Source organism: Scyliorhinus torazame, chromosome 1 (genome assembly GCF_047496885.1).
Source record: "Scyliorhinus torazame isolate Kashiwa2021f chromosome 1, sScyTor2.1, whole genome shotgun sequence".
Taxonomy (NCBI): domain Eukaryota; kingdom Metazoa; phylum Chordata; class Chondrichthyes; order Carcharhiniformes; family Scyliorhinidae; genus Scyliorhinus; species Scyliorhinus torazame.
Window position 1 is genome coordinate 329198330 of NC_092707.1, and position 13783 is coordinate 329212112.

The window sequence follows — 13783 nt, forward strand, 5'->3', positions numbered from 1 at the left end:
TAGATAACATTATTTAAATAATATAGTGAACTTACAACAAAAACTAAAAAGAAAAAACAAGTAGCAAAAACACAGAATAGTGCTCCCCCCCCCCCCCCCCCTCTCCCTCCCTCCTGGGTTGCCGCAGCTGTCATTTCTATCTTTTCATTATCGTTCCGCGAGATAGTCAAGGAACGGTTGCCACCGCCTGGAGAACCCCTGAGCCGATCCTCTCAACGCAAATTTGATTCGTTCCAATCCTATGAACCCTGCCATGTCGTTTATCCAGGCCTCCACGCCCGGGGGTTTCATAGATTATCATAGAATTTACAGTGCAGAAGGAGGCCATTCGGCCCATCGAGTCTGCACCGGCTCTTGGAAAGAGCACCCTACCCAAGGTCAACACCTCCACCCTATCCCCATAACCCAGTAACCCCACCCAACACTAAGGGCTAATTTGGACACTAAGGGCAATTTATCATGGCCAATCCACCTAACCTGCACATCTTTGGACTGTGGGAGGAAACCAGAGCACCCGGAGGAAACCCACGCACACACTGGGAGGATGTGCAGACTCCGCACAGGCAGTGACCCAAGCCGGAATCGAACCTGGGACCCTGGAGCTGTGAAGCAATTGTGCTATCCACGAGGCTACCGTGCTGCCTTCCACATGAGTAGAATCCTACGCTGGGCTACTAGGGACGCAAAGGCCAAAATATTGGCCTCTTTCGCCTCCTGCACTCCTGGCTCTTCTGCAACCCCAAATATAGCTAACCCCCAGCCTGGCTTGACCCGGACCTTCACCACCTTTGAAATTACCCTTGCACACACCCCCAGAACTTCTGCAGTGCCGGACACGACCAGAACATGTGTGTGTGGTTCGCCGAGCTTCCTGAGCACCTCCCACACCTGTCCCCGACCCCGAAAAACCTGCTCAGTCTTGCTCCCGTCATATGTGCTCTATGTAGAACCTTAAATTGAATCAGGCTAAGCCTGGCACAAGAGGACGAGGAATTTACCCTACTTGGGGCATCCGCCCAAAGCCCCCCCTCAATCTCTTCCCCCAGCTCTTCCCATTCTTCCTTCACCTCCTCTATCATCGCCTCCCCCTCGTCCCTCATCTCCCGGTATATTTCGGACACTTTGCCCTCTCCAACCCATGCCCCCAAAATCACTCTATCTTGGATCCCCTGCGTCGGGAGCTGCGGAAATTCCCTCACCTGTTGCCTCGTAAATGCCCTCACTTGCATATATCTGAAGGCGTTCCCTGGGGGCAACTTATATTTTTCTTCTAGCACTCCCAGACTTGCAAACGTCCCGTCTATATACAGGTCCCTCAGCTTCCTAATTCCTGCTCGTTGCCAACGCCGGAACCCCCCATCCATCCTCCCTGGGACAAACCTGTGGTTATTCCTTATCGGGGACCACACCGAGGCACCCGTCACTCCCCTATGTCGCCTCCACTGCCCCCAGATCCTCAAGGTTGTCACCACCACTGGGTTTGTGGCGTACCTTTTCGGGGAGAATGGCAGCGGCACCGTCACCTGCGCTTTTAGGCTCGTTCCCTTACAGGGCGCCATCTCCAGCTTCATCCACGCTGCTCCCTCTTCCTCCCTCATCCACTTACAGACCATCGACACATTGGCGGGCGGCCCAATAGTAGTCGCTCAGACTCGGCAGCGCCAGTCCCCCTCTGTCCCTACTGCGCTGCAGGAACCCCCTCTTTACTCTCGGGGTCTTTCCTGCCCACACAAAGCTCGTAATGCTCCTATCTATTTTTAAAAAAAAAGGCCTTTGTGATCAGAATGGGGAGGCACTGAAACACGAAAAGAAACCTCGGGAGGACCACCATTTTAACTGCCTGCACTCTGCCCGCCAGCGACAGCGGCACCATATCCCACCTCTTAAAGTCCTCCTCCATCTGCTCCACCAGTCGCGTCAGGTTAAGTCTATGCAGGGTTCCCCAGTTCCTGGCCACCTGGATCCCCAGGTATCGGAAGTTCCTTTCCACCCTCCTCAGCGGCAGAGCATCTATCCCCCTACCCTGTTCCCCGGGGTGCATTACAAAAAGCTCGCTCTTCCCCATATTTAGTTTATATCCCGAGAACTCTCCAAACTCCCTAAGTATCTGCATTACTTCTGGCATCCCCTCTACCGGGTCCGCAACGTATAGCAGTAGATCATCCGCGTAGAGCGACACTCGGTGTTCCTCTCCCCCTCTAAGCACCCCCCTCCACTACTTCGAATCCCTCAGCGCTATGGCCAGTGGTTCAATTGCCAACGCGAACAGTAACGGGGACAGGGGACACCCTTGTCTTGTACCCCTATGTAGCCGAAAATACCCCGATCTTTGCCGGTTTGTGACTACGCTTGCCATCGGGGCCCCATATAAGAGTCTGACCCATCTAATAAACCCCTCACCGAACCCAAACCTCTTCAGCACCTCCCACAGATAGTCCCACTCCACCCTATCGAATGCCTTCTCTGCATCCATTGCCGCCACTATCTCTGCCTCCCCCTCCGGTGGGGGCGTCATCATCACCCCCAGCAACCTTCGTACATTAACATTCAGTTGTCTCCCCTTTACAAACCCTGTCTGATCGTCATGCACCACCCCTGGGATGCAATCCTCTATCCTTGTCGCCATCACTTTGGCCAGCAGTTTGGCATCTACATTTAGGAGTGAGACAGGCCTGTATGACCCGCATTGCAGCGGGTCTTTATCTCGTTTCAGGATTAGCGATATCGTCGCCTCCGACATTGTCGGGGGTAGCATTCCCCTTTCCTTAGCTTCATTAAAGGTTCTCGCCAAAAGCGGGGCCAACAGATCCATATACTTCCTGTAGAATTCCACCGGAAACCCGTCTGGTCCCGGGGCCTTCCCTGCCTGCATGTTCCCCAGTCCTTTAATCACCTCATCCACCTCGACCTGCCACCTCCTGCCCCTTCACCTTCGGGAACCTTAGCTGGTCCAGAAAGTGTAGCATTCCTTCTTTTCCCCCCGGGGGTTGGGACTTATATAGCCTCTCATAAAAGGTCTTGAACACCTCGTTCACTTTCCCTGCTCTCTGCTCCATATTTCCCGTTTCGTCCTTAACTCCCCCGATCTCTCTCGCCGCCGTCCTCTTCCGAAGTTGGTGGGCCAACTGCCGGCTTACCTTTTCCCCATACTCATATTGCATCCCCTGTGCCTTCCTCCACTGTGCCTCTGCCTTTCCCGTGGTCAGCAGGTCAAACTCCGTCTGTAGTCTTCGTCTTTCTCTGTATAGCCCTTCGTCTGGGGCCTCCGCATATTTTTTATCCACCCTTAAAATTTCCCCCACTAATCTCTCTCTTTCTTTGCCCTCTTGTTTCCCATGTGGGCTCTGATGGAGATCAGCTCTCCTCTAACCACCGCCTTCAGCGCTTCCCATGCTACCCCTACCTGAACCTCCCCATCGTCGTTGACCTCCAGGTATCGCTCAATACACCCCCTCACCCTTCCGCAGACCCCCTCGTCCGCCAGTAGTCCCATATCTAGTCGCCAGAGTGGGCGCTGCTCCCTTTCCTCTCCTAGTTCCAGATCCACCCAATGCGCGGCGTGGTCTGAAACAGCTATGGCCGAGTACTCCGTTCCTGCCACCTTCGAGATCAGTGCCCTTCCCAAAACGAAAAAGTCTATCCGGGAGTGTACCTTATGGACGTGGGAGAAGAAAGAGAACTCTTTAGCCATCGGCCTGGTGAATCTCCACGGATCCACTCCCCCCATTTGTTCCATAAATCCCTTAAGCACCTTGGCCGCTGCCGGCCTTCTCCCGGTCCTGGATCTGGACCGGTCCAGCCCTGGATCCAGCACTGTGTTAAAATCCCCCCCATTATCAAATTTTCCACCTCCAGATCCGGGATACGTCCCAGCATTTGCTTCATGAACCCCGCGTCATCCCAGTTTGGGGCATAGACATTCACCAGCACAACTGCCTCTCCCTGCAGTCTGCCACTCATCATCACATATCTGCCCCCGTTGTCCACCACTATATTCTTAGCCTTGAATGATACACGTTTCCCCACCAATATTGCCACCCCTCTGTTTTTCGCGTCCAACCCTGAGTGGAATACCTGTCCCACCCATCCTTTTCTTAGTCTAACCTGATCCGCCACCTTCAGGTGCGTCTCCTGGAGCATGACTACGTCCGCCTTCAGTCTCTTCAAGTGCGCAAGCACCCGTGCCCTCTTAATCGCCCCATTTAAGCCTCTCACATTCCACGTGATCAGCCGGATTGGGGGGCCATTCACCCCCCCCCCCTCGTCGACAAGCCATCCCCTTTTCTAGGCCATCTCCTCATCCAGGTCCCGCGCACCTGTCTGTCCCCCAGGCAGTGCCTTCCCGCTCCGACCACCTCATCTCTTACCAGCTCCCCCTTGCACTCAGCAGCAGCAACCCAGTTAATCCCCCCCCCCCCCCCCTGGCTAGATCCCCCTCTAGCTTGGTTACTCCCCCCATATTGCTTCCGGAAGTCAGCTAACTCTGGCTGACCTCGGCTTCCCCCGTTCACTCTTTGACCTCCCTGCGTGTGGGGCTCCCTTCCTTCCTGCGCCCATTTTCCCGTATAATTTCCATAGCGCGGGAAAAATACCCGTGCTTTCCTCTCGGCCCCGCCCCCTATGGCGCAGTTCCCTCATTCCCCTTCCCTGTCCCTTTTCCCACCGGCGCCCACATATCTTCGTGTCCCCCCCCCATCGGGGGGAGAAAAATTCCCCGTCCAACATTGCTGTACAATAGCCCTCCCCTTTCCCCACTTTACATTTCTGTACCACCACCTCGCTGCTTCTCTCTCAGCATCAAACTCTCAAATCTAGTCCAGTTTCTCTTCTTGGATGAATGTCCATGCCTCATCCGCCGTCTCGAAGTCGTGGTGCTTGCCCTGGTGCGTGACCCACAATCGTGCCGGCTGCAGCATCCCAAGTTTTATTTTCTTCCTATGGAGCACCGCCTTGGCCCGGTTAAAGCTCGCCCTCCTTCTCGCCACCTCCACACTCCAGTCCTGATACACACGTATCACTGCATTCTCCCATTGCTACTCCGTGCTTTCTTGGCCCAGCTCAGGACCATCTCTCTGTCCCTGTAGCGATGGAACTTCACCACTATTGCTCTTGGTGTTTCACCTGCCTTTGGTCTTCTCACGAGGACCCGGTACGCTCCCTCCACTTCCAGGGGGCCTGTTGGGGCCTGAGCTCCCATTAGTGTGTGGAGCATCGCGCTCACATAAGCCCCAACATCAGCTCCCTCTGCTCCTTCGGGGAGACCTAGAATCCGTAGGTTTTTCCTCGTCGAGCTGTTCTCCAGGGCTTCCAGCCTTTCTATGCACCTCTTGTGTAGTGCCTCGTGTGTCTCCGTTTTTACCACTAGGCCCTGTATCTCATCTTATTTTCGCTGCCTTTGCCTTCACTCCACGGAGCTCCATCGCCTGGACCTTTTGTGTTTCCTTCAGTCCCTCGATTGCCAGTAGCATCGGCGCCAGCACCTCTTTCTTGAGCTCCTCCACGCATCGTCGGAAAAACTCCTGCTGGTCCGGGCCCCATACCATCTGGACTCCATCCGCCGCCATCGTGCTTCTCCCTTCTCTTCTCTGCCGCTGCTCCAAAGGATCCTTCGCAATCTGGCCACTACCGCCGCTCCTTTCCATACACACCCGGGGGGACTCCTTCCTTCGTCACCCCACATTGGGTTAGGTCGAAAAAAAATTCCGTTGGGGCTCCCGATAAGAGCCCAAAAGTCCGTTGGAACGGGAGCTGCCGAAGCGTGCGGCTTAGCAGTGCATCACCGCAACAGGAAGTCCCATACTTGACCTTCATTCGGTGCAAGAATTCCATTAGGTCACCCAACCATATCGAGGCATGGGGCAAAGTAGAAGACCTACATCCCAGTAGAACACTCCAGGCAATCAACAAAGCCGGGCAATCAACGAAGCAAAAGCGAGGACATCTGCTTTTAGCCCGTTAGCAGCACCGACTAGTCCGATGCCCGAAAAATGGGCACCAGAGGGCGTGGCTGCAGATCAAAATTCAGAATCTCAAGGAGACCCGAATGCCTACCAGTTTGTGACAAAACCAGAACATGTGTGTGTGGTTAGTCGGCTCCCTGGAACACCACTCTCACTTATCCCCATCTCCGGTACGAGGCCACTCATCTTCGCTTTGATCAGGTGTGCGCTATGCACCACCTTAAGCTGGATCAGACCAAGCCGCACACATAAAGATGTGAAGTTCACCCTAAGAAGGGCCTCGCACCACACCTCTTCATCCACTCTAGGTCCCAACTCCCTCTCCTACTTCGCCATCACCCCATTTACCATGTCCGAATCCTCCAACAAAATCTGCCCATAAGTATTGGATGTGGCACCCTCCTCCAACCCCACTAGCGAAAGGATCCTATCCATTAGAGACGCCGGCGATGGCCCCGGGTCACTGTCCGTGTGGAGTTTGCACATTCTCCCCGTGTCTGCGTGGGTCTCACCCCCAGAATATAAAATGTTATGCAGGCTAGGTGAATTGGCCACGCTAAATTGGCCCTTAGAAAAAAGAATTGGGTATTCAAAAAAGAGATGCGGCGATGCCACGGTACATGAACGAGTTTGGACCCGAAAGCCAACAATTCCTTCAAGCTGGCATACCGTCCCCAAATCTCTCGAGCCCCCTCCCCACACCCCAAATATGTTGTCCAGTCTCGACAGTTCAAGTAGGTGATTAGCACAAATAGGGGCTATCCTAAACGCAGAGCCAAGCTTAAAGTGCTGCCTGAACTGTCTCCATATCCTTAAAGTGGACACGATCACTGGGTTCGAGGAATACCTTGTCGGAGAAAATTAAAGCGAGGCCGTCACCAGTGCACTAAGACTCGATCCCCTTCACGGTCTCGCCTCTTTCTGTCCCCATCTGGAACCCAGGTCTCTGCACCTTCTCAACATTGGTCGTCCAATAATAAAAAAGCAAATTCGGCTATGCTCAGCCCCCCCAACTGTTCCTTTGAAGAACTGCCCTGCGGATCCTTGGGGTCTTGTCCGTCCATATGAAGGATGAGATCAACCTATTAACCCTCGCAAAAAAAGATTTCGGGAGAAAACTGGAAGACATTGAAAAAGAAACAAAAACCGTGGCAGAATATTCATTTTAATAAGCTGGACTCTACTCACCGAGGACAGGGGAGGTCATCCCATTTTTGCAAATTGGACTTAACTTTATTCACCAGACTTGCAAGTTCATCCTTTGGAGCCGGGCCTAATTGTGGGCCACCCAGATACCTGAAGCTAGAGCTGGCCAAGCAAAAAAGCAGCACCCCAGAGTTGACGCCCTTCCCCGGGGGAATAACTGGAAAGTACTCGCTCTTTTCCAGATTCAACTTGTATCACGAAAAAGACCAAAACTCCTCTGTAGCTCCATTACTTCACCCATAGTGGGGACTGGGTCCATAATCTAAAGCAGCAAATCATCAGCAAATAATAATAATCTTTATTGTCACAGTAGGCTTACATTAACACTGCAGTGAAGTTACTATGAAAAGCCCCATAGGGACACTATATTCCACCTCTCCCCTCTTTATCCCCTTCCACTTACCTGACGCCCTCAAAACAATAGCTAAGGGTTCAGTTGCTAATACAAATGGGAGAGGGGACATCGGGTATCCCTAGTCTTGTCCCCCTATTCAGTTGGGAGTACCACAAGTTCAAAACGTTGGTATGAACACGAGCCGAGGGGGTCCCATACAATAACCGTACCCACAAAATCAATTTTGGCAATAGACTGAACCTCTCCAGAACTTAAGAAAAGTATCTCCACTACATCCTTCTTGGCATCCAAAGACACAATCACCTCCGGCTCGGGTCCAACGGATGGGGAGGGACCAACATTCAACAACCTCCGAATATTGGCTGACAATTTCCGACCCTTAATAGACCATAGAACGACTTCCGGTTGCGGCTATGCGGAGCTAAGCCGCACGATTCGGCAGCTCCCGCTATTACGGACTTTCGGGCTCATTGGAGGAGCCCCAATGGAATTTTTTCGAAGACAACCCGTGGGGAGGGGAAGAGAGAGGTCCCCCTCCAACTTTTATGGACCGGACCAGAAGTGCAACGGCCAAAAAAGCGGCATTGGAGCAGCGGGAGAAGCGAGGGAAAAAATCAAAATGTCGGCGGCCGGGGACAAAGCGGAGTGCGGGCCGGAGCTGCAGGAGTTCATCAAGCGCTGCTTCGAGGAGCTGCGCAAGGAGATGCTGGCGCCTATGCTGGCGGTAATTGAAGGACTAGGGATAACCCAGAAGGCCCACGAGGTAAAGATCCAGGAGATACAGAAAAGAGTCAGTGAGAATGAGGACGAGCTCTTGGGCCTGGCAGTGAGAGTGGAGCAGCAGTTTGAGGTTTGATGTGTGATGGTTGTTGTATATAGGGGGTTAATCATGCGCAGGAAATGTTACACGGGCTGGGGGAGAGAGACAAGGCCGCGACAGGAGCTGCGCCAGAGGGTGCGGGGCAGGCTTTGGAAAGCGCGTTTTTTTTCCCCCCGCGCGGGAAGAAAGGCGGGAAGGGGAACGAAGGAACGCATATTGATTGGGAGACTCCCACACTGGGAGGTCAAAGGGACGGCGGGGGAAGCCGGGGTCAGCAAGTGTTAGCTGACTTACGGGAGTGATATGGGGGGAGCAAAAAAGCTAGACGGGTCTAGCGGGGGGGAGGGAAGGGGGGGGAAAGGGTTGCTGCTGCACTGGCCGAAAGGGAATGGGACACCGAAGAGGTGGTCGGGATGGGGGTCCCCCGGCTGGGGGACTGGAGGGTGAGGGAGACGCGGACACGGGACTGGCCCAGAAAAGGAGATGGCTAGTCGGCGCGGGGGGTTGGGGGGGGGGGGGGGGGGGGGGGGGTTTAGAGCCCCTCCGATCCGGCTGATAACATGGAGGCTTTTTTGGCCATTGCACTTCTGGTCCGGTCCATAAAAGTTGGAGGGGGACCTCTCTCTTCCCTTCCCCACGGGTTGTGATAATGAGGGGCCTGAATGGGCCGGTGAAGAGGGCTCGAGTGTTCGCGCACTGAAAGGGACTGAAGGCAGACGTGGGTATGCTCCAAGAGACACACCTGACCAGGTCAGGTTAAGAAAGGGATGGGTAGGACAGGTATTCCACTCGGGACTGGACGCGAAGAATAGAGGGGTGGCAATATTGGTGGGAAAGCGTGTGTCATTTGAGGCCAAGACTATCGCAGTGGATAATGGAGGGAGATATGTGATGGTGAGTGGTCGGTTGCAAGGGACGTGGGTGGTATTGGTAAATGTGTACGCCCCCGAACTGGGATGATGCTGGATTCATGAAGCGCATGTTGGGGCGCATTCCGGACCTGGAGGTAGGAGGCCTGATAATGGGAGGGGACTTCAATACAGTGTTGGACCCAGCACTGGACCGCTCCAGATCAAGGACTGGAAAGAGGCCGGCGGCGGACAAGGTGCTTAGGGTGTTTATGGATCAGATGGGGGGAGTGGACCCATGGAGGTTTGCAAGACCGCAGGCCAGGGAATTTTCTTTCTTCTCCCATGTGCACAAAGCCTACTCCCAGATAGATTTTTTTGTTCTGGGCAGGGCGCTCATCCCGAGGGTGGAGGGGACGGAGTATTTGGCCATAGCCGTTTCGGATCACGCCCCGCACTGGGTGGAACTGGGGCTGGGAGAGGAGAGGGACCGATGCCCGCTGTGGCGGCTGGATGTGAGACTGCTGGCAGATGAGGTGGTGTGTGGGAAGGTGAGGGGGTGTATCGAAAGGTACTCAGAGGCCAACGACAACGGGGAGGTATGGGTGGGGGTGGTGTGGGAGGCGTTGAAGGCGGTGATCAGGGGAGAGCTAATCTCCATCAGGGCTCATAGGGAGAAGACAGAGGGCATGGAAAGGGAGAGGTTAGTGGGGGAGATTTTGAGAGTGGACAGGAGATACGCAGAGGCCCCGGAGGAGAGATTACTTGAGGAAAGACGACGGCTCGAGACAGAGTTTGACCTGTTGACCACAGGGAAGGCGGAGGCACAGTGGAGGAAGGCGCAGGGGGCGACCTCGGAGTATGGGGAAAAGGCTAGCCGGATGCTGGCACACCAGCTCCGTAAGAGGACGGCAGCGAGGGAAATAGAGGGAGTCAAAGATGGAAGGGGAGCCACGGTTCGGAGTGCAACGAAAATAAACGAGGTATTCAAGGCCTTCTATGAAGAGCTGTACAGATCCCAGCCCCCAGTGGGGGAAGAGGGGATGAGACGATTCCTAGACCAACTGAGATTCCCGAGGGTGGAGGAGCAAGAGGTGGCTGGTTTGGGGGCACCAATTGGGTTGGAGGAGCTGAGCAAGGGTTTGGGGAGTATGCAGGCGGGGAAAGGCCCCAGGACCGGCCGGTTCCCGGTGGAGTTCTACAGGAAGTACGTAGACCTGTTGGCCCCGCTACTAGTGAGGACCTTTAATGAGGCAAGAGAGGAGGGGACCCTGCCCCCGACAATGTCGGAAGCGACAATTTCTTTGATCCTAAAGCGGGACAAGGACCAGCTGCAATGTGGATCGTACAGGCCGATCTTGCTCCTCAATGTGGATGCTAAGTTGTTGGCAAAAGTGCTGGCCACGAGGATCGAGGGACTATGTCCCGGGGGTGATCCACGAGGACCAGACGGGATTCGTAAAGGGCAGGCAATTAAACACTAATGTGCGGCGGCTCTTAAACATGATAATGATGCCATCGGAGGAGGGAGAGGCGGAGATAGTGGCAGCTATGGACGGGGAGAAGGACTTTGACCGAGTAGAGTGGGAGTACCTCTGGGAGGTGCTGCGTAGGTTTGGGTTCGGGGGAGGGTTTATCAGTTGGGTTAAGCTCCTTTACAGAGCCCCGGTGGCGAGTGTTGTGACGAACCGGCGGAGGTCGGTGTACTTTCGGCTGTACCGAGGAAAGAGGCAGGGTTGCCCCCTGTCCCCCCTGTTGTTTGCATTGGCGATCAAACCCTTGGCCATGTCATGGAGGGAGTATAATAAATGGAGGGGGGTGGTCCGAGGGGGAGAAGAGCATCGGGTGTCGCTATATGCGGATGACCTGTTGTTGTACGTGGCGGATCCAGTGGAGGGGATGGTGGAGGTCATGCAGACTCTAAGGGAGTTTGGGGAGTTTTCGGGTATAAGCTCAATGTAGGGAAGAGTGAGCTCTTTGTATTACAGGCAGGGGACCAAAAAAGAGGGATAGGGGACCTACCTCTGAGGAGGGCGGAGGGGAGCTTTCGGTATCTGGGGATCCAGATAGCCAGGAGTTGGGGGGCCCTACATAAACTGAATCTGACGAGGTTGGTGGAGCAAATGGAGGAGGACTTGAAAAGATGGGACATGTTACCGCTCTCGCTGGCGGGTAGAGTGCAGTCGGTCAAAATGGTGGTCCTCCCGAGGTTTCTGTTTGTGTTTCAGTGCCTTCCCATCGTGATCACCAACCGCCTTTTTCAAGAGAGTAGGTAGGAGTATAATGGGGTTTGTGTGGGCGAATAGGACCCCGAGGGTAAGGAGAGGGTTCCTGGAACGAAGTAGGGACCGAGGAGGGTTGGCGCTGCGAACCTAGGGAGCTACTTCTGGGCAGCAAATGTGGCGATGATCCGCAAGTGGGTTATGGGAGGGAGAGGGGGCGGCATGGAAGAGGATGGCGATGGCGTCCTGTAAAGGAACGAGCCTGGGGGCGTTGGTGACGGCACCGCTGCCGCTCTCGCCGACAAAGTATACCACGAGCCCAGTGGTGGCGGCAACACTAAGGATCTGGGGCCAGTGGAGACAGCACCGGGGTGCAATGGGAGCATCGGTGTGGTCCCCGATCAGGGGTAACCACCGGTTTGTCCCGGGGAAGATGGACGGGGGGTTCCAGAGCTGGCATCGGGCGGGGATTGGAAGAATGGAGGACCTGTTCATCGACGGGACGTTTGCGAGCCTAGGGTCACTGGAGGAGAAGTTCGAGTTACCCCCGGGAAATGCCTTTAGATGTATGCAGGTGAGGGCTTTTGTGAGGCGACAGGTGAGGGAAATCCCGTTGCTCCCGGCACAAGAAGTTCAAGATAGGGTGATCTCGGGTGTATGGGTCGGGGAGGGCAAGGTGTCGGAAATACACCAGGAGTTGAAAGAAGAGGGGGAAGCGCTGCTAGAAGAGTTGAAGGGTAAATGGGAGGAGGAGCTGGGGAGGAGATTGAGGAAGGTCTGTGGGCTGATGCCCTAGGTAGGGTTAATTCCTCCTCCTCTTGTGCCAGGCTCAGCCTGATACAATTGAAGGTGGTCCACAGAGCGCACTTGACGGGGGCGAGGTTGAGTAGGTTCTTTGGGGTAGAGGACAGATGTGGAAGGTGCTCAGGGAGCCCGGTGAACCATGTCCATATGTTTTGGTCATGCCCGGCACTGGAGGGGTTCTGGAGAGGAGTGGCGGGAGCAATATCTCAGGTGGTGAAAGTCCGGGTCAAGCCAAGCTGGGGCTAGGAATATTTGGAGTAGTGGACGAGCCGGGGGTGCAGGAGGCAAAAGAGGCCGGCATTCTGGCCTTTGCGTCCCTAGGTAGCCTGCAAAGGATCTTGCTAATGTGGAAGGAGGCGAAGCCCCCTAGCGTGGAGGCCTGGATAAACGACATGGCTGGGTTCATAAAGCTGGAGAGGATTAAGTTTGCCCTGAGAGGGTCTGCGCAGGGGTTCTACAGGCGGTTGCAACCGTTCCTAGACTATCTCGCGGAGCGTTAGAGGAAGGTCGGTCAGCAGCAGCAGCAACCCGGGTGGGGGGGGGGGGGGGGGGGATGAGCAAGAGATAACATGAAGGGTTGGGGAAACTGGCACGTGCGGGAGAGAGCCAGTGTACAAAGCTATGTAAATATACCATTTTGCCATGTATATATCTTGCTCAGTGCGATTTCTTGATATTTTGTTACGGGGGGGTTATTGTTTGTAAGAGAGAAAAATTGTGTTACAAAACTTTAATAAATATATTTTAAAAACAAAATAGAACATAGAACATTACAGCGCAGTACAGGCCCTTCAGCCCTCAATGTTGCGCCTTAGTGTGAAACCACTCTAAAGCCCATTTACACTCTTCCCTTATCGTCCATATGTCTATCCAATAGCCATTTGAATGCCCTTTGTGTTAATGCCTGTCTGATCCTCCACAATCACTTCAGGGAGACAGGGCTCCAGCCTTACCGGCAACAACTTAGCCAGTGTCTTGGTGTCCACATTATCTTGATGTACACATTTAACAGCGAACTAGGCCGGTATGACCTACACTCCATGGGGTCCTTATCCTTCTTCAATAGAAGCCAGTGAGAATGTGGCAGGCAGAGATCCCCGGGACACAGAATCATAAAACTTATCTACCAGCAACGGGAGTAACTGATCCATAAACTTACTGGAGAATTCCACAGGAAACCCATCAAGCCCAGGATCTTTATCTGTTTGCATCCGCCCAATACCTATCACAATCTCCTCCGGGCTTAACTGGGTCTCCAAGTCTACCAGCCTCTCATCTCTCCTCTCTTTCCCCCCCCCACCCCCCAAAACTCCAACCCATCTAAAAATGTCAACGTGTCCCAAACCCCCCCTACCCCACCACCGAGGGCTCTGGCCTATAAAAATTCTTGTAAAAAGCATCAAACACAACATTAATTGAGTCCCTAACCTAAATAATCTCCGGGAGGCCGGCTGCTGCCTCAGCTGATGAGCTAACAAATGGCTGACCTTCCCCTCCATACTCATAAAAGACTCCCCTCGACTGCCGCAACTGGCTCACCACTTTCCCTGTGGACAACAGAGTGAACT

General features: G+C 54.2%; 1 protein-coding gene across 2 annotated transcripts in view; it reads left to right on the forward strand.

The window, feature by feature from the left end:
• The window catches only part of ppp2r5a (protein phosphatase 2, regulatory subunit B', alpha isoform), a 367942-nt gene that overhangs the window by 204364 nt on the left and 149795 nt on the right, over nt 1-13783 (forward strand). The window lies entirely within an intron of this gene.